The sequence below is a fragment of the Pleurodeles waltl genome, chromosome 5, assembly GCF_031143425.1.
Source record: "Pleurodeles waltl isolate 20211129_DDA chromosome 5, aPleWal1.hap1.20221129, whole genome shotgun sequence".
NCBI classification, from domain to species: domain Eukaryota; kingdom Metazoa; phylum Chordata; class Amphibia; order Caudata; family Salamandridae; genus Pleurodeles; species Pleurodeles waltl.
In genome coordinates this window covers 1,292,140,419-1,292,160,253 of record NC_090444.1, presented here as the reverse complement: position 1 = coordinate 1,292,160,253, position 19,835 = coordinate 1,292,140,419, and positions in this window count along the sequence as shown.

The following is a 19,835-nucleotide window of genomic DNA, read 5'->3' as shown; positions in this document are numbered from 1 at the left end:
CTTACAGATCATGTTCCAATCCTGCAAGGTGTACGCCAGGGGTGCGTCCTCGCTCCCACCCTGTTCTCCCTGTACATAAACAATGTGGTGCAGGTACTTTTGCCAGAATGACTCGCCTGTTTTAAACAACAAGACGATACTCATCCTGCTCTTTTCTGATGATTCCTTTCTTATCTCTAAGACTCCAATTGGATTGCAGGTCTTAATTAATAAATTAATGGAGTGCTGTAAATTTAGAGGCCTTCAACTGAACACAATTAAAACTAAATTCATGGTGTTTGGGCCTTAAGTTACCAAAAACTTGTGCAGTAAGAGCTGGAAATTAACCCCTTCAAAGAGTTCACAGCATTGATTATTTGTGTGTTAGGATATCGGATAAACTCAGATGGGAACCCCAGAGCTCACTCCTTATCCTACATATATCAAAGCCATTCTTCAGCTACATAGGGAAATTCTGCACTCTTTGGAGCAGAAGTCTCAGGGTTTGCTGATACCCAGAAATTGGTCACTGTTGAGAATTCCTTTACAAGATCTCATCTAGCATGCCTGCCCATTACCCCTTTGACCCCGCTTTTCTTTGGTTTGGGTATCAAACGAATCTCTAATTTGACATCATTAAAACCAGTGGTGTACTGGGTCCGCCTTTGGGCTATGTCAGATCTAAAAGAATATAGCGATTCCCTTCGGGAACACGTGGGCATGCACAGGCGGGTTCCCTGGCTTAAATTTGTGTTCAGCTGGTTTCAGAAGCAGGGACTCCAAAGGCTCTGGGATGAGCCCAGCACTATTTGTAAAGCTGATGCTAGCAATTGTTAATGGAACTATGTATTGGAAATAGAGGGCACGTTTAACCATCCAGTTCTTTGAACTTAAGATCACTCCATCTTTTGAACCTTTTCTGGACATTATTACTCCATCATTAGCTAAATGTTTATATGTGCTCTTTCGGCTAGGTTGCTTACCAATAAAACCTATACAAGCCGGAGGGGAAAGACCCAGGTTCTAACCTGTGCCCAGCATGTAGGTCGGCCCCTGGGCTCATTTTGTTTTTCTGTCCAGAATACTTAAGGGAAATGGATACGCCGTGTTTGTCTTAATCTTGGGGTGACTCGCCATCTTATTACCTATAGGATTCTGAAAAGTGACACCTCAATCATGATTGTGTTTGCTGTCAGCCATTATTTGGCAAATGTTTGGCACAGATGTGAATCCATTCTCTCTGCTATAACCAGCTGACTACTAAGTTTGAAGACTATGGTATCCATTTATTATTAGGGCAGAAAGATGGAATCTTGTTGTAGGAAGTTGGCTCTGTATACACTATTTCAAAGTAAGGAATAGTATGCACAGAGTCCAAGGGTTCCCCTTACAGGTAAGATAGTGGCAAAAAGAGATAATACTAATGCTCTATTTTGTGGTAGTGTGGTCGAGCAGTAGGCTTATCAAAGGAGTAGTGTTAAGCATTTGTTGTACATACACACAGGCAATAAATGAGGAACACACACTCAGAGACAATTCCAGGACAATAGGTTTTTGTATAGAAAAATATATTTTCTGAGTTTATTTTAAGAACCACAGGTTCAAATTCTACATGTAATACTTTGCATGAAAGGTATTGCAGGTAAGTACTTTAGGAACTTTGAATAATCACAATAGCATATATACTTTTCAAATAAAACACATATAGCTATTTTAAAACTAGACAGTGCAATTTTCACAGTTCCTAGGGGAGGTAAGTAATTGTTAGTTCTTGCAGGTAAGTAAACCACCTACGGGGTCCAAGTTTGGGTCCAAGGTAGCCCACCGTTGGGGGTTCAGAGCAACCCCAAAGTTACCACACCAGCAGCTCAGGGCCGGTCAGGTGCAGAGTTCAAAGTGGTGCCCAAAACACATAGGCTTCAATGGAGAAGGGGGTGCCCCGGTTCCAGTCTGCCAGCAGGTAAGTACCTGCGTCTTCGGAGGGCAGACCAGGGGGGTTTTGTAGGGCACCAGGGGGGACACAAGTTAGCACAGAAAGTACACCCTCAGCAGCACGGGGGCGGCCGGGTGCAGTGTTCAAACACACGTCGGGTTTGTAATTGAAATCAATGGGAGACCAAGGGGTCTCTTCAGCGATGCAGGCAGGCAAGGGGGGGCTCCTCGGGGTAGCCACCACCTGGGCAAGGGAGAGGGCCTCCTGGGAGTCACTCCTGCACTGGAGTTCCGATCCTTCAGGTCCTGGGGGCTGCGGGTGCAGGGTCTTTTCCAGGCGTCAGGATCTGAGGGTCAGGCATTAGCGGTCATGGGGAGCCTCGGGATTCCCTCTGCAGGCGTCGCTGTGGGGGCTCAGGGGGGACAACTTTGGTTAGTCACAGTCTCGGAGTCGCCAGGGAGTCCTCCCTGAAGTGTTGTTTCTCCACCAGTCGAGCCAGGGGCGTCGGGTGCAGAGTTGCAAGTCTCACGCTTCTGGCGGGAAACGCAGTTTGTCTTTAAGTTGCTCCTTTGGAAACAAAGATGCAGTCTTGGGTGAACAGGGCCGCTGTTCTCAGGAGTTTCTTGGTCCTTTTAGAGCAGGGCAGTCCTCTGAGGATTCAGAGGTCGCTGGTCCTGGGGAAAGCGTAGCTGGAGCAGTTTTCTTCCGAAGGGGGGAGGCAGGCCGGTAGAGCTGGGGCCAAAGCAGTTGGTGTCTCCGTCTTCTCTGCAGGGTTTTTCAGCTCAGCAGTCCTTTTCTTCTTAGGTTGCAGGAATCTGAGTTCCTAGGTTCAGGGGAGCCCTTAAATACTAAATTTAAGGGCGTGTTTAGGTCTGGGGGGTTAGTAGCCAATGGCTACTAGCCCTGAGGGTGGGTACACCCTCTTTGTGCCTCCTCCCAAGGGGAGGGGGTCACATTCCTATCCCTATTTCTAAAAGTTAGAGTCACCTCAGCTCAGGACACCTTAGGGGCTGTCCTGACTGGCCAGTGACTCCTCCTTGTTATTCTCATTATTTCCTCCGGCCTTGCCGCCAAAAGTGGGGCCGTGGCCGGAGGGGACGGGCAACTCCACTAGTTGGAAAGCCCTGTGGTGCTGGAACAAAGGGGGTGAGCCTTTGAGGCTCCCCACCAGGTGTTACAGCTCCTGCCTGGGGGAGGTGATAGCATCTCCACCCAGTGCAGGCTTTGTTACTAGCCACAGAGTGACAAAGGCACTCTCCCCATGTGGCCAGCAACATGTCTCGAGTGTGGCAGGCTGCTAAAACCAGTCAGCCTACACAGGTAGTTGGTTAAGGTTTCAGGGGGCACCTCTAAGGTGCCCTCTGGGGTGTAGTTTACACTAAAATGTACACTGGCATCAGTGTGCATTTATTGTGCTGAGAAGTTTGATACCAAACTTCCCAGTTTTCAGTGTAGCCATTATGGTGCTGTGGAGTTCGTGTTTGACAGACTCCCAGACCATATACTCTTATGGCTACCCTGCACTTACAATGTCTAAGGTTTTGCTTAGACACTGTAGGGGCACAGTGCTCATGCACTGGTGCCCTCACCTATAGTATAGTGCACCCTGCCTTAGGGCTGTAAGGCCTGCTAGAGGGGTGACTTATCTATACTGCATAGGCAGTGTGAGGTTGGCATGGCACCCTGAGGGGAGTGCCATGTCGACTTACTCGTTTTGTCCTCACCAGCACACACAAGTTGGCAAGCAGTGTGTCTGTGCTGAGTGAGGGGTCCCCAGGGTGGCATAAGATATGCTGCAGCCCTTAGAGACCTTCCCTGGCATCAGGGCCCTTGGTACCAGGGGTACCAGTTACAAGGGACTTACCTGGATGCCAGGGTGTGCCAATTGTGAAAACAAAAGTACAGGTTAGGGAAAGAACACTGGTGCTGGGGCCTGGTTAGCAGGCCTCAGCACACTTTCAATTCAAACCATAGCATCAGCAAAGGCAAAAAGTCAGGGAGTAACCATGCCAAGGAGGCATTTCCTTACACTTGTTAATATCTTGCACTTCATATTTCTTGTCTTTTGGTATTGTATTGCTATATTTTGCACTTTATGAGACGAAGCATTTGGTAATTACTGAAAGATGGATTGTTTTGGAGAATATTATAACATTAACTCGTCTCCACTTTAAAAAAAAATATTATTTCATTTCAGTGATGTTTTAAAAAAATCATACTGCACGTTCATTTTTTAAAAATAATTAAAACTCAGTTGTTTCTTGCATTCTGCACTCTTTTCACTCTTAAATGTTGCACTACTGGGGATTACACTTCCATGTATTTTATTAGACTGATATATTACCAATTCTGGACTGAGCTGTTCTCACTTTAATTACTATTACAGCCTATGACTGCATCAATGCTACATTGTTTTATATTTAAAATTATTTTTTTGTCTGTGATTGTTTACTTTTGTATGCTTTGATGGTATTTCTGTGAATTGAATAAACTGTCTTGATTGATTGAAATTATTTTATGTACCACTTTTAAATATTAGGCACCCTACCTTGTGGGCTACAAGGCCTAGATAGGGGTGACGTATTTGGTATTTAAAACTAGAGTTCTTTCCTATAAAAAAGGGTATTTTCACAAGTGTGCATGCAGATTTCAAAGTTGTAAGAGCCAGGCTTGACAGGTAGGCCTGAAGACATATTTTCTTTGTCAGCACAACATGTGGTACAATCCACATGTGCCATTTAGCTATTCCATGTCATTGGTGTATTTCTCTATACCATATATTATGGCTTTACTAGAAAGTTATATAGGTCAATTAGGGATTAGCCAATTTTACCATGTTTAAAGGGCTTGAGCTCTGCTCAGCAGTTCCCCATGTTGCAAAGTTCAAATACCAGCAATAACAGGTTGCAAAAAATGGTTGTGACCACTCAAAAAGAGGCACTTTCTCACAGCACATAGTTTACCAAATGTGTGCTTGTGGCTGCAGAACTTTTCTAGTAATGGATGGTGTTACACACACTGTTTATTACTTATGTCATCTTGCTACCTGTCACTATGCTGTATTTTCCCTTGTTACAACATTTTTTCAAAGGCGTAATAGTCTCAACTAGGCACTGATGCTCATAGACCTGCCTCACTTTGCACAAAGCTTCATGTGAACTGAAAATCAGTTGTCTTGACCATTATGCACAGCTGACACCTCTTTCGAATCACTTACAAGATAGTCTTGTGCCTTTCCACTCAGCCAAGTCCTGGGTAATGCCTAGTACTGGGAAAAGTGCACTTTCTTATCCCTGCCCCATTTATCTCCCTTACCCTTTGACTAAGATTGGGGGTGGGGGTGAGCTTCAGATTTCCCAACAATCACACTGCCATTTGCTGTGAAAATACAGCATATGAGAAGCAGGGCATGTGGGGGTTGAAGGGGCAGTGTGTATTGTTAGGAGTACTTAAAACACAATATTGTTCAAACTAACAAAGATGTTTTAATGCCTTCAAAATTGGGACAAGAGTGCAAGTGTGGGTGTGTGCATGTGTATGTTTGTCTTTGTGTATTTGAAAATCATAGGTGAAATCCAACTCAGGCCTGACCATACCCATCTGAAAGCATTTGTACCCAACTATTTATTGCAAGATACATTTTGTAGGGGGGTGTAACACCCACCTGAAGCTACGCCTCTGGTTTCAGGTCTTTTTAACCCCTTAACTGTTGAGGCTTCCCCTCACTCCAGTATTTGGGGTAGTTTGGGCCCTAATAACATTTTGTCCACATAAGTATCCACTCCAGATTTGTGTCCTTTTTTCCAAAACCCTGGGGATTCTAAAGGTGCCCAGGGTTTGTGGATTCCCCTGGAGGGAACCGAGAAATTAGGCAAACTGTAGTTGAATTTTGTGAAAAATAAGAAAAACTTGCTTTGCAAAAACGTGTATGTTTTTCCCTAAAAGTGGCATAAATGAAAGCTTTGTGGTGCTAAATTCATAAACTTCCCTGCTTTTAGGAACATGTGGAGCTGAATCAAAAAATCTAAGTTATTACCACAGTTTTGGCCTTTTTCCCAGAGGTGCCCATTATTCCTCTTTTGTGTGCTTTTGACTTCCAGTTTGTGGTGAAAAACAGTGCAAAAGCTCTGTGTGATCCAGGAATTGATCCCAGAAAGCTATAACGTTTTGAAAAGTAGACAACATTCTGAATTCTGCAAAGGGTCATATATATAGATCCCTCAAGGTTTTCTGAAAGAAACTAACTGTTGATTTAAAAACATACTGCAGAGGTGTAGGAAACAATGGCCATTTGTGACAATGTTACAGTCTGTAAATTTTTGTCAGGATTGTCGATTTACAAAAGCCATATATCATTAAGTCAACCACACCCTTCTGGTTGCAGGGGTATATACATTTTGTAGGTTGTCCTAGATCCCGACGTGCTCAGAGACAACAATTGAGCTGCACCTCACCATGGTCTTTCATTATATTCCGAGTATAGACAATTTCATATGGTGAAATATGTAGAGTGAAAAATGGGTATTAAGAAAATCGATGAATTTCTGAAATGGGCACCAGATATAGAGTAGAGGATTATTGGTTATTTTTACATTGATGAATGTGTGGGTACCCATAGCAGCATGTGATTCAGAGGGCAGTTTTCAAAATGTCTTCTTTCTTACTCACTGGCTTACATTTGGAAGGCACAAAATCAGCAAATTCTGAATGGTAAGAACAAATGTTTTACTATTCTATGTCCCTAGATGTCTTCTAATAAAAACAGTACCTCATTTGTGTAGGTAGGCCAAGTCTCTGCAACAGAAAATGGCCTAAAACACAACACAGACACATCAATTTTTTCCACTGAAAACTCATCCTTTTTGCAATGTGGGTAGTTGTGGATTTTGGGCCCTAACTTAGCTGACACCTAGGTACCCCTAGCAAACTTGTACATTTTTTAGAGCTACATACCTAGGAGAATCCATAGAGGGGTGACCTGCATTTTCTCTCACCAGATTTTCTAATACAGAACCCCTTTCCAATCTCAAACTTGGAATAAAAACACACATTTTCTTCATATTTCTGTGTGGAATACATCTGGAATCTGTGGGGAGCCACAAAAAATTCCCTAGTCTCCCAATATAAATGGCACCTCTCTTGTATAGTTAGTGCCAGTGACAAGAAATGGCCTAAACGCAACATAGGCACATCACATTTTCCCACTCAAAACTACCCTTTTTTTGCAATGTAGGTAGCTGTGGATTTTGGATCCTAGCTCAATCTGCACGTAGGGACACTTAGCAAACTTGCACATTTTGAAAACACATCAGATATTCCAGAAGCCCTTGCAAACCTCACACTTTGACTAAAACAACACATTTTCCTCACATTTCTGTGAGGAAAAATATCTGGAATCTGTGGGAACCACACATTTCTGAACATCGATCATGCTAATACGTCCCCTAATAAAAATGGTACCTTACCTGTGTGGGTAGCCCTAGTGCCAGTGATAGGAGAGGACCCAAAATGCAACATGGACATATCATGTTTTCCACTCAAGACTGACCCTTTTTCGCAATGTGGGTAGCTGTGGATTTTGGGCCCTAGCTCATTTGGCACCTAGGGAAACCTAGCAAATCTGCACATTTTCTAAAACTAGACACCTAGAGGAGTCCAAGGTGGGGTGATTTGTTCATCTCTTGCGAGATTTTCATACCCCAAAGCCCTTTCAAACCTTAAACTTTGAGTAAAACACACATTTACCTCACATATCTCTGCAGGTAAGTTCCTGAATCTTTGAAGATTGACAAATTTCATACCACCCTGAGTTCCCATTCGCTTTCTGATAACAATGGTACCTCACTGGGTAGGCCAAGAGACCACCATACAAAAGACCCTAAAGTTCTACTTGGTTAAATCAACAATAGGGATAGATCCTGTTTTTGCGGCCGTGCTGGTCCGCCATCCATGGAAACCTACCAGAGACCTGCATTTATGAGAACTAGACATCCAAGGTATTCCATGGTGGTGCACCTTGCATGAATACCACCAGGTTTTCTTACACACAGTGCCCTGCAGACCTCAAACTTTGGCTAATATAATCGAATGTCCTTATATTTCTGTGATGGAAACATATGAAATCAGGAGGAATCCACAACATTCCTACCACCCAGCGTTCTCTGCTTGTACAAATAAAAACGTTTCCCCACTTTTGTGACTGGGCCAAGTGTCTATGACATCAATGGATGAAACCAAGGTCTGATCAATTTGTGGATCCCTTCGGATTCCAGAAGATTACATCAGATATATGCAAGACAAATGTGATTTTAAGCAAAGTTTGAGGTGTGAATGGCATTGTAGATAGGAAAGCTTCATGGGATCCACAGGAAGCACACCAGTTTGGACTCTTCTGAGTGTCTAGTTTTCAGAGAGGTGTGGGTTTAATTGGTTTCTCCAGGTGGAATTCTACCCAAGCCCAAAAAGAGCATCCGTTCACCATGGTAAGTAGGACAATACTGCGGATTTAGCAACACTCTCAAGCACATATGTAAAAACAACGCCTAATGTCCTCTCGCTTGCCATTGGGATGGGTTGTTTTAGTCCACAGGGGAGCAGAAAGACTATTGAGGCCTCAGGGGTGAGAGTGTGACCTGATGTCAGGATGGGCCAGATCCACCCCATTATTTTATATAAAAAATAGTCCTGTCATTTAATGGGCTTTCTGACCCTGTGGGCAACTTGGAGGCAAACACCCTCTCTGCTCTCCGAGGAGGCCAACACACTGACTTGTTCCCTTTGGGGGTGGGAGTATGGCCTACTATAAGAGTTTGATGCCTGCACCCCTTTCTTTTGCCCCAAATGTAAAATCCATAGTGTTTTTAGTGGACTTTTTACCCCCAGGAGGAAGGTCCGGGTTAACCTCCCCAATAAGGACATACTTCAAATCTACCTGATGGGCAGAAAGGCACTATTACCCCTACTGGGGCCAGGGCGTGGCTCGAGGCCAGGGTAGGTTGCCCCATCCTTTTTTTTTTTTTTTTACATTTTGAAATCCATGGTGTCTAGTGGGCTTTCTGCTCCCTCAGGGACAAATTTTGGCAAGCCCCCTGTCTGCCCCTGGGGGAGCGCAGAAGAACTGGGTTGTCCTTTTTGTGGAAGTGGTATCGCCAATACCAGAGTACAATGCCTGCACCCTTTTCTTTTGTTCCAAATGCAAAATCCCTGATTTCTAGTGGGCTTTTTATATCACAAGGCAGATGTCGTACAACCTCCCCAATTGGGACAAGCATCCTATCTGTCCCCAGGAGTGCAGAGGGACTCTATTATCCCTACTGGAGTAAAAGATGGCTTGATACCAGGGAAGGATGCCCCATGTTTTTCTTTGTTTTGTGCCATTTTGAAATCCCTGGTGACTGGTGGGTTTTCTGCCCCATCGGGGGCAGATTTAGAGGGAATACACCTATCCATCCTCAGGGAGGGGGTGAAAGGGCAGCAAGTCTATTGGGCCCTGGGGTGGTAGGAAACACAGACCCATGCTTTCTGGGGAAGCAGAAAGACTGCTGGCACATTTATTTGGGATGTGGGCATTTCCCTAGTGTCAAGTTGGCTTTCTACCTCCACCCAGAGGGGCAGAGTGGGGAAATCACATCACCCCCATCTACCCCCCTGGGGACAGAAAGACTGTCTGCCTTGTCTTTGGATTGGAGACCTGGGCATGGTGGGCAGTCCCCACACACACATATATATATATATATATATATATATATATATATATATATATATATATATATATATATATATATATTGTTTTTTTAAAGCCTGGTGTCTAGTGGAATAATTCCCACCATTGTCCCCTCAAAGGGACAGAAAGACAGACATTTAAGGAAATGGGGAACACAAGCCCTTGCTCCCTCATGTCCCTGGTGCCTAGTGAGTGGATTCCTGCTTGGGGATTACTCTCCTGTGGCAGTCCCCAAGCAGGAGTCCACTGGGTAGAGCTACCTAGGAAAGGGGATATTCTCTCTTTTCCAACAATACCTCTCCCAGAAGGATTAGTGGTCGGGTTGCTGATATTTGTTCCCCCAGACACTGATGCAGTGGAAGTAAAATGAGTCCTCAGCTCGTTTTACTTTTACTTTACTGTAATGACATGAGCGCGCCCGGCTTTTGATCACCATTTTTGTTTAAAAAAAAGCCTTGGGCTCCTCAGAAAGGTCTTCCCCAGCAGCCTGAGGTAAAAAAGAAATAAAGGATCTCTATGGTGCACAGCATCAGAGGGGCTTTTTGTACACCTCCCTAGTATTGGCTAATGGCTGACTTAGGAGGTTAAATAGCTGACAGCTGCACTTAATGGATTAAAGGACAGTAGGTGCAACCTTAGATGACACGACTATGGCACTTTATTTTCCAAAGTTCTAATGATAAAATTACTTCTGATTCTAAATTTTGATTTTTAACCTTCTCCTTAATGTGTTACTATTAGAATTCACATTGATATCCATCTTGCAGAAGATTCACAAAAATCTCAATGATTATTCATGGAAATCAACAGAAATTATCTTCGACTTCCATGTGTATTTCGCCTCCATAGGAGGGTTGTCCATAGGAGCTTGTGTGCATAGATGTGTAGTATCACATGTTATTTTTTAAACTTTTTCAATATCTGAAAATGTTTTTCCAGGTCCATATGCACATAACATATGGATGTTTCATGACTTTTCTTTTTACTCTACCTTTGCTGGAATTACTTTAGGTTTGTGAATTTGAGTGCGTGGGCAAAATGCTTGTGGACATCCACATAGTTATGATTTTTTTAGTTATACTTTTAATTTTCTATAGCCACCTATATTACTCCCCAAACCACTTCTTGTCCATCCCCTATATCTCAATGAACTATTGCGGAAAATGCAACATAAATTGCAGATTTTTCCTGCAATAAGTGGACTTTCACTCTGTCTGATTCTGTGAATTCAGATTAGCAATTTCCAACCAAAATTTAAACTTTTTGTGCACCTGACTTGAATTCAAATGCACCACAGGTTTTGAGACTCAGGCCCAAAAGTATTTTATTTGTCAACATTCTAATATTTAACAATTTACACTTTTACAGAAAAGTGCACCACCAACTACACTACTGCATGCCCCCATACTATGATACTCAGCCTTTTTGGTAGATGTCAAAACAATTAAGCAAACAATGTATTCATTGTTTAACATAACACTCTTAGCCAAACTCAAAGGAGCTAGCAAAATAAAAAATCTGAGATGGCATTAGCAGGGAGAAAATGGGTTTTGGTTTGGGAGGGGTAAAGTATGAACAAGAGAATGGTAAGAGAGGAAACAAAGAGAAAGAGGGGAGGGTGAATGCAGAAGACTTGCGGGTAAAAATTAATTTGGCACAATACCACTACCTTAAAAGACCACATTTGCATGTGACCCAAATGTTGTTCCAACCCAAATAATTAATCATTATCTCCATCGAACGATACAGAATGTCCTATTGGTCTTCTGTTTCTAACTCTATCAAAGAATGTTTGATCAGCTTCAATATCAAATCATTTATTTTGCCAGATACCACAAACTAGACTTCCGAAGCTATACTCTTCATGCACAGTCCTAGCAAATGTCTCCTTTTGCATTGTGCACTATCCTCAGAGAAGACCAATGCATGCCTTTAATTCATGCTTGAGTGAGGCTGCTTTCTGTAAAAATAGGAAATTGTAAGTCAGGATCCCCTAGGTTGAAAATCAATGTTTATCTGATGTAGGGGTAGGCTAATTGCTTTTTTTACCACAGTAACCAGTTCTAGGTCAAAAGGTTTCAAATGTTTAGCAAAAAAGGATCACTGCTGTCTCCCCACCACTAGTCAGGACTAACTCTACTCCAAGCACTACACTCGCCATCCCTGGTGACTAGCCACAAGTGGTGGGGGGGTATCCACTTAGGCATGCAGGAGCCACTCTGCCACTCTGAAGTGCCCTTCCTGACTACAGTTAAAACACTTACAGGGTCCCTTCCCTGCAGTTTTACCTGACAGGAACCATTTCTTTATCTCAGTAGTACCCTGATCCTGGAAACTAGTTTAGGGCCCTTTTTCAGGTCTCCTTACTCTTGTTTTTGTCCCCCCCCTCCTCTTTCTTCTGCTATGAATCCTGCCCACCCTGGCTGGATCTCTCCCCAGAAACTTTCTTGTGGACCCTGGTGCTTACGCCTCCTTAGCAAGCTCCCTGGGGTCAGAGAGCTTATTATCAATCAAGTGCTGGCACAGCTCTGTAAAACAAACATTAAACATGTGCTCTTGTGCAATCAAGTTGTATAGAACCCTGATAGTCTGTCACATTACTGTCCTTCACCCAACTATCCAGTGCCTTGTAGAAAGTGTCTACACAATCTACCCAGGACTGAAGAAGAAGCTTCAAACTCTCTCTAACTCCTGATAAGAGCCTCCTTCAGGACTGAATACTTAATCCTTTTTTTTCCTGTAGGGTCAATAAAGTGTCCCTCCCCTTTGTTGGAAACTGCTTCCACAAACTGGCTCACCAAACATCCATAGGGATCCTGTGCATTTGTAAAGCCATCTTGTAGGCCTCAAACCAGTGATCTATGTCCTCTCCTACCTTCTAATCAGCTATGAGACTCTTGTGTATATGTGCTCTCCTCTTAAAGGACATTGAAGATATGCTGCCACCATCTGCACTGGACTTATTGTTCTGGCCTTTCAGGTCCCGCTCCTTCATGCTCAGCTCATGAGGCAAAATAATATTTCTTTCCTTAATGGCAAATATCTTTTCCTCCATAGCTTTCTCCCAGCCATTCTCCATTTTGAGCTTTGCCAGCTCCAACTCAGCCTCTGGGCTTTCCGCCTGTCCCCCAGCTCCTCTAGGGGTAGACCTTTAGAGGGGACCCTCTCTCCATTGATGCTGGCCCCTCACCCCACAGGTACGTTTGGGCTGACCAACAACTCCAGATGCATATCCTTCTCACCAACCACAATACTGACCTCCTCTGAATGCATATCCGCTTCCCTAGCTTCCATCCAGGCCCTCAGTGCCTTTTCTAGCTCCTTCTTTTTAGTAAGACCTTTGCAGAAACCTTTGAGTTGTCAAACGGAGTAGATTTCAATTTTCTCCTGCTCCAACTCCACTTCTGCAATTGCAGCTGTTGGCTCTCCAGATTGTGACTTGGTTGTTGAAAAAAATCAAAAAAATTGCCAAAGTGAAAAATGAAGCATATTGGTACGTGATGGTCTGAGATATAGAGGTAGTGTGTACCAGTTATTGTATGAACTGTCCAATCCTCACCACTGATCACCAATGTTAGAAGTTGGATCGCTAGTTGGCAGAGGTTTGCAATCAAAATGCAGTGCTTAGAAGACAATACCTCCAACCGGGGCTATTTCATCTCGCTGGACTGAGACAAATCCAAAACTGCAGTCAGACCGCGATGGAGCGCGGGCCAGGTACCGGAGACCCGCAGGCCAGCTGACAGTACCTTTCTTGAGTCGATGCTTGGTGACAATGCTTTGATCCAGGGGAGGGGATGCGCTGCGCTTTCAGGCGATGCAGCATTTCCTAATCTGTCGTTGATGCGTCGACATACACAAGCAATGAGTACTGGTTCCAATGCGTCAGTGGTGCGTCAGCCAAGCTGGGACTTCATTGTAAGTTGTGATTGTTGTGTCGCTCAGTTGGCGAGCGGTATCTGCAGCTTTGGTGCAGGCAGCTGCAGAGCCGGCCCACGACTGGATTTGGCACCACTTGCCAGAGCAGGACTCATAACAAAGGAGACCAGACGCTGGTAGCAAGATGCAGGTGAAGTCTTTGATGTCCCTGAGACTTCAGAAACAGGAGGCAAGCTCAGTCAGGCCCTTGGAGGAACCTTAGATTGCAGGATGTAGAGAGTTAGATTCAATCCTCTCATTCCCAGGCAAGAATTAGCCGGCAGAAGGCCAACACAGCAGAGCAAGCAGAAAAGTAGCAATCCCTCCTGACAGCACAGTGGTCCTTCTTCCTGGTAAAAATTCCTCTGTCCAGAAGTGCTTGGTTATATGGTATCAGAGGCCCAGTACTTATATCCAAAATGGCCTTTAATGTAAGGGTAACTTCAAAAGAATTCTTTGAAGTACACAAGGTTCCCTTTCAACCCAGCCCTGGCTCCAGACTATGAGTAGGGGGGGTAATCAACCCGTTTGTGGGAGGGTAGGACATAGCCTATTCAGAGATAGGTGTGAACTGCCTCTTCCTCCCCCTGCCAGGACGAATATCAGTATGCAGATGGATGCAGATATATCTCCTGTCACACCCAACCCTTCCTGTTTGTGGCTGTCTGGAGAGAATGCATGAATGTAGCTGTTACCTAAACCCAGACGAGTATTCAGAGACAGGCTGAGGCACAGAATGTTTAAAGTAAGAAAATGCTACTTTCTAAAAGTGGCATTTTCAGACCTTTAATTTAAAAAACAACTTTACCAAAATATGTATTTTTAAATTGTGAGCCCAGAGGCACTAAACTCCATATTTCTATATTTTCCCAATTGGAGATTACACTTAGGAGATGTTCCAAGGTAACCCTAATGTTAGCCTATGGGAGATATAGTCCTTGCAATAGTGAAAAATGAATTTATGAGTTTTCTCACTACCTGGCCATGTTAAACTTAAAAGTACATGACAATTGAAACTGCACACACTGGCTCTGCAATAGCAGGCCTGAGACATGTTTGAAAGGCCACTCTAATGGGTGGCACAACCAGCGCTGCAGGCTCAGTAGTAGCATTTGACATACTGGCCCTGGGCACACATAGTGCACTTTACTAGGGACTTACTAGTAAATCAGATATGCCAATCATGAAGAAGCCAATGTTACCATGTTTTAGACACAGAGCCTATGCACTTTAGTGCTGGATAGCAGTGGTAAAGTGCACACAGTCCTAAAAGCCAGCAAAAATGAAGTTCAGCACACAGTCAAAACAGTAGGTCAGAAAGCAAAAAGTCAGGGGAACCCACGGCAAAAGATACCAGGTCTAACATCGCTTTTTTAATTTAACAATTAGCTGGCTTCAGACCACATAAAGTTATTGCACATTTCAGTCTGCTCTTAAACCACCCAGCTAAGAGGTCAGATACTTCCCCATGGAACTAGTAAAGTTTCTTCACATGACTTCCCTCATGCCACTCAATGACAGACCTGTTCAGTCCAGCTATTCATCATACTTAGAACACAACTTAACAGCCAACACAGATCTAGACACAATAAATTTAGTTCAAAAACTCTGAGTGGCTACAGGAAGCTGTTGGTATCCTAATACCCCTAAGAACAACAAAACAGGACAAAAGAAAACAAGCACCTTGGAGTAATACAGAACTAGAAAAGGCTGGCTCAAAACAGTCTCGAGACAAACTTCACCAACGCAAACTCAACAGAATATACAAATCAACAATCAAAAAAGCTGAAAAGGGAACTATTCAGACAGAATTCAAAATGATACATTTGCAAATAAAGAATTTTATCAAATTCTCACCAAATTTCCGAAACCTAAGTGCACAGAAGAAACTAATCCCATTACTCAACAATTCACAGACCACTGATAAATCATTGCACAACCAAAGCAGACACATTGGACTCCCATTTAAAACAAACAAAAGCCACCAGCTCCAGCCCATTTCTAAAAATTCCCTTCAAGAGTAAGCTGGCCCAGCCTCTGCATTCCTTCAAATAAATATCACAAAATAAATGTATGGATCTGGTCAAAGCAAGCAGGCCTCCCAGCTGCCCTTCTGACCCTTGTCTACCACCAATTTTCAAAAACATTATTTTATCTACCTCTACTGTCACCAGTAAGAAGAATCATCAATAATTCTTTAACTATGGGAATCTTTCCAGAGTACCTAAGAAAGCATACAATATGGCCATTGTGAGAGAACAGGGCTGATTGCAGAGGCCCCCTAACTTTTTGCCCCCATTTTCAACTTTTTGCTGGTGTTTTCCTGACTCAAATGGTGCCCTGGGTGCTGCTAACCAGTCCCAGGGCCTGTGCTCTGTGTCAAATCAGTATGCAAATTAGGATAATTATAATTGGCTAAGTCAACCTACCTATAAGTCCCTAGTATATGGTAGGGCATGTAGGTTTAGGGACCCCAGCATAGGTAGTGCACCCATAGGTGCACTTATGAAGTGCCCAGTGTCATTTTAAAGGCAGGCCTGACTAGCTTGCTGCTTTTAAATTAAAGTTATATGCAAATTCGACTTTTGAATTAAAAGTAGTTCCAAAGTCTTAAACTACTTTATTTTTACATATAAGTCACCCCTAAGGTGTGCCCTATGTGCCCCTAGGGCTGGGTGCCATGTAACTATAAGCAGTGACCTTATAAAATAGTTTTATAAGCCCTGGTGAGGTAAATACAGCCAAATTCATTTTCCCCTCATTGTAGTGAATGACCTCCATAGGCTAGAGTGGGGAGACTTTATTTTAATTTTAAAAGTCCCCTTAAGTAATAGATACCAGAAGTTTGGTATCAAATTAATTGTTATAATAATAAATCCCATAACTTCCAGTTGTTGAATTTAATATAACTTGATCAGGTAAAGAGTTTTAAACTTTACCTGAAAAGTTGCCAACTACAGCCCTGCAGTGTTTTTGCTGCTGTGCTCTGATTGGCCAGCCTCTGGCAGCCTGGCCAGGCTGCATTGATGAGGTGTGAAATGGCCTGGCTTCACACAAAGAGATGTGCCTGTGGGAGGAGATCTCCACTCAGCAGATGGTGAGGTAGGAAGGGGGAGGGCTGCTAAACTGGTCTTCAAAGGCCGAGAAGGACGATTAGGTGCCCCCTTGATTAGATTAGGAGAGGGCAGGAGAGGGGTGTGTTTAGGATTTCTAGCCACACCAGTGGGTGGTCTCAGCCAGATGTAATCTCCAAAAATCACTTTCAGCCATGATGGATTTTTGAGGAATGTTGCTCCCTGGGATTGATTTTTGCCACACCTCCCAGGAAGTGATTATCACAGGGGGAAGGACCCTGCACCTAATTGGAGAACCAGGACCCCCCTGTTTTTCACTCAGGAGCAGGGATAAAACTGGCAGACCTGCACCCACACCTCAGTTCCCAACCAGATCCCTACCAGGAAGAACTACAAAAGAAGAAGGACTGCCCTGCTGGACCCCTGACCTGCACCTGGACACTGCACTCTAAAGGACTGCACCAGCTGCACACTTGGGCTTCACCACAAGAAGGACTTTGCCTGGCTTCATCTGGTGCAAGGAGGAACTCCCTGTTTGCTACATGTGAAAAAGTGCTAACCAGAGTCCCCTGCACCAACTCCTGAAGAAACCAACCAGCTGACCACTGCCCAGTGGCCAAAAAGGAGTTTGCGCCAGGTTCATTCTGGGAGTTGTAGTCCACACCCCCAAGGAGCATCTCAGAGCTTCTGGAACCTTGGGGTGAACTGTGGACCCCAAAGTAACCTTAAAAGAACATCTGGAAGAAGATCCAGAAGTTTGGAGAACTTTGAAGAACTTTTGGAAGAAAAGCACCATAGAGGGACTGACCCGCCGCGGGCAGGTTCGTCCCGGTGAAGAAAATCTCCAAAAAAGAGACTAAGGCCCTCATTCTGACCTTGGCGGGCGGCGGAGGCCGCCCGCCAAAGTCCCGCCGTCAGGTTACCGTTCCGCGGTCGAAAGACCGCGGCGGTAATTCTGACTTTCCCGCTGGGCTGGCGGGCGGTCTCCTTCAGACCGCCAGCCAGCCCAGCGGGAAAGAGGCTTCCACGATGAAGCCGGCTCGGAATCGAGCCGGCGGAGTGGAAGCTGTGCGACGGGTGCAGTTGCACCCGTCGCGTATTTCACTGTCTGCGAAGCAGACAGTGAAATACATGTAGGGGCCCTCTTACGGGGGCCCCTGCAATGCCCATGCCAGTGGCATGGGCACTGCAGGGGCCCCCAGGGGCCCCGCGACCCCCCCTACCGCCATCCGGATCTCGGCGGTCCGACCGCCGGGATCTGGATGGCGGTAGGGGGGGTCGGAATCCCCGCGGCGGTGCAGCAAGCTGCGCCGCCGCGGAGGATTCAATGGGGCCGCGGTACACTGGCGGGACCCCGCCAGTGGTGCCGGTCCGACCGCGGCTTTACCGCCGCGGTCGGAATCCCCATTGGAGCACCGCCGGCTTGTCGGCGGTGCTCCCGCGGTCCTCCGCCCTGGCGGTCAAAGACCGCCAGGGTCAGAATGAGGGCCTAAGTCCGAACGTAGGAAGTTGACCGGGACCTCCCAGCCAGCGTATCCGAGGAGGGCTCCAAGGACATCGGATCAAGATCCAGATTTGCCCCGGTCGAAGGATTTTCACCTCGAAAAAACGACTAAGTCCGAAGGTAAAAATCTCCACAGAGGGCTCCCACGACGCGTATCTGAGGAAGAGTTCCGGGAAGTCGGATTGGACTGGCAGGTTCGTCCCGCTGAAGAAAGTCTAAGTCAGGTAAACCTTTGACCGAGGCCTCCTGCGGGCTGTAGCTGAGCCAAGCTCTATCGCAGTCGGCCTTAAACTGACTTTGCCCCGGTCGAGGTGCGACCAAATGATGAGATTGGCACTTTTTGTTTCTAGGCACTAGAAAACAATAATTCTTTAAAAATTCATATCTCCGGTTTCCCTTATCCGATTTTACACGTTTTTGTGTCATTTTAAAGATAAAAATATTTTGGATTTTTAAACTGTTTCCTGTGTTTTATTTAATTACTTTTTTGTGATATTTGAATGCTTTACACTCTGTCTCCTAAGTTAAGCCTTGTCGCTCATTGCCAAGCTACCAAGGGTTGAGCTGGGTTTAATTTACTGAAACCTAACTGGACCTAAGTGGAGGTTAGTGGCCTATTGCTAAGTGTAGGTACTTACCTGCCATTACCAATAACCCATTTTCCAACAGCCATTATTAAAGAAAACAAACCTGGACCCGCATGACCCCAACAACTACAGACCATTCACAAATTGACCTTTCCTGGTCAAACTGATGGAAAGAGCAGCATTCACCCAGATATCACAATTCATTGAAGATAACTCCATACTTTCACACTACCAAACTGGATTCTGCCCAGGATAAGGCATAGAATGCCTTCATTGCCATCTGGGATGACCTTAACAACACAGTAGACTGCAATGGAGTTGTTGCACAATGACACCCTAATACAAGGACTCTACGAAGCCGGCATAGAGGGGTCTGCTCTCGACTGGATCACATCCTACCTTCAAAATAGAACAAATGTATCCATACGCCCCCTTTCTCACCCAAACCATACTTCACAAAAGCAGGGGTCCCTCAAGGCACAATCATCTCACCCATGCATTTCAGCATCTACAAGAAGTCATTGCTGCCAATGATCAATTAATTTCAGCTCACATGGTGCAACTATGCATATGACACACAAGTACTCCGTAAACTGGAAAGCCCCAAAGACATTGGAAACTCAGAAATCTTCAGTTAGCTCAGAGATGTTGATCAGTGGATGACATGGAGCCATCTCAAACTGAATGCATCCAAAACAGAAATACTCACAACTGGCAATTTGAAACATTATGACCCACTCTGCACAAGGCCTTATGATCTAGGACCACCTCCTAAAGTATTGAAGGAGGTAAGAAACCTTGGAATTACCATAGAGTCCCAGTTAACAATGAATGCCCAAGTGGACAATTTAGCAAGACTAAGCTTCATCATCATGAAAACTCTGTGATGCATCTTCTCCCACCTGTGATTTCCACACAAGTTCCAGGCTACTATCTCTCTTGTACTGTCTAAACCTAATTACGCCAATAGCCTCTACCACGAATCATCTCTATCAACTATGAAAAGATGACAATGGATTCGGAACTCTGCTGCCAGACTATTCCTACATGTAAAACCATAAGCTCACATCTCCCCTGCCTTGAGTCCCCTACATTGGTTACTGGTTGCCAGAATATC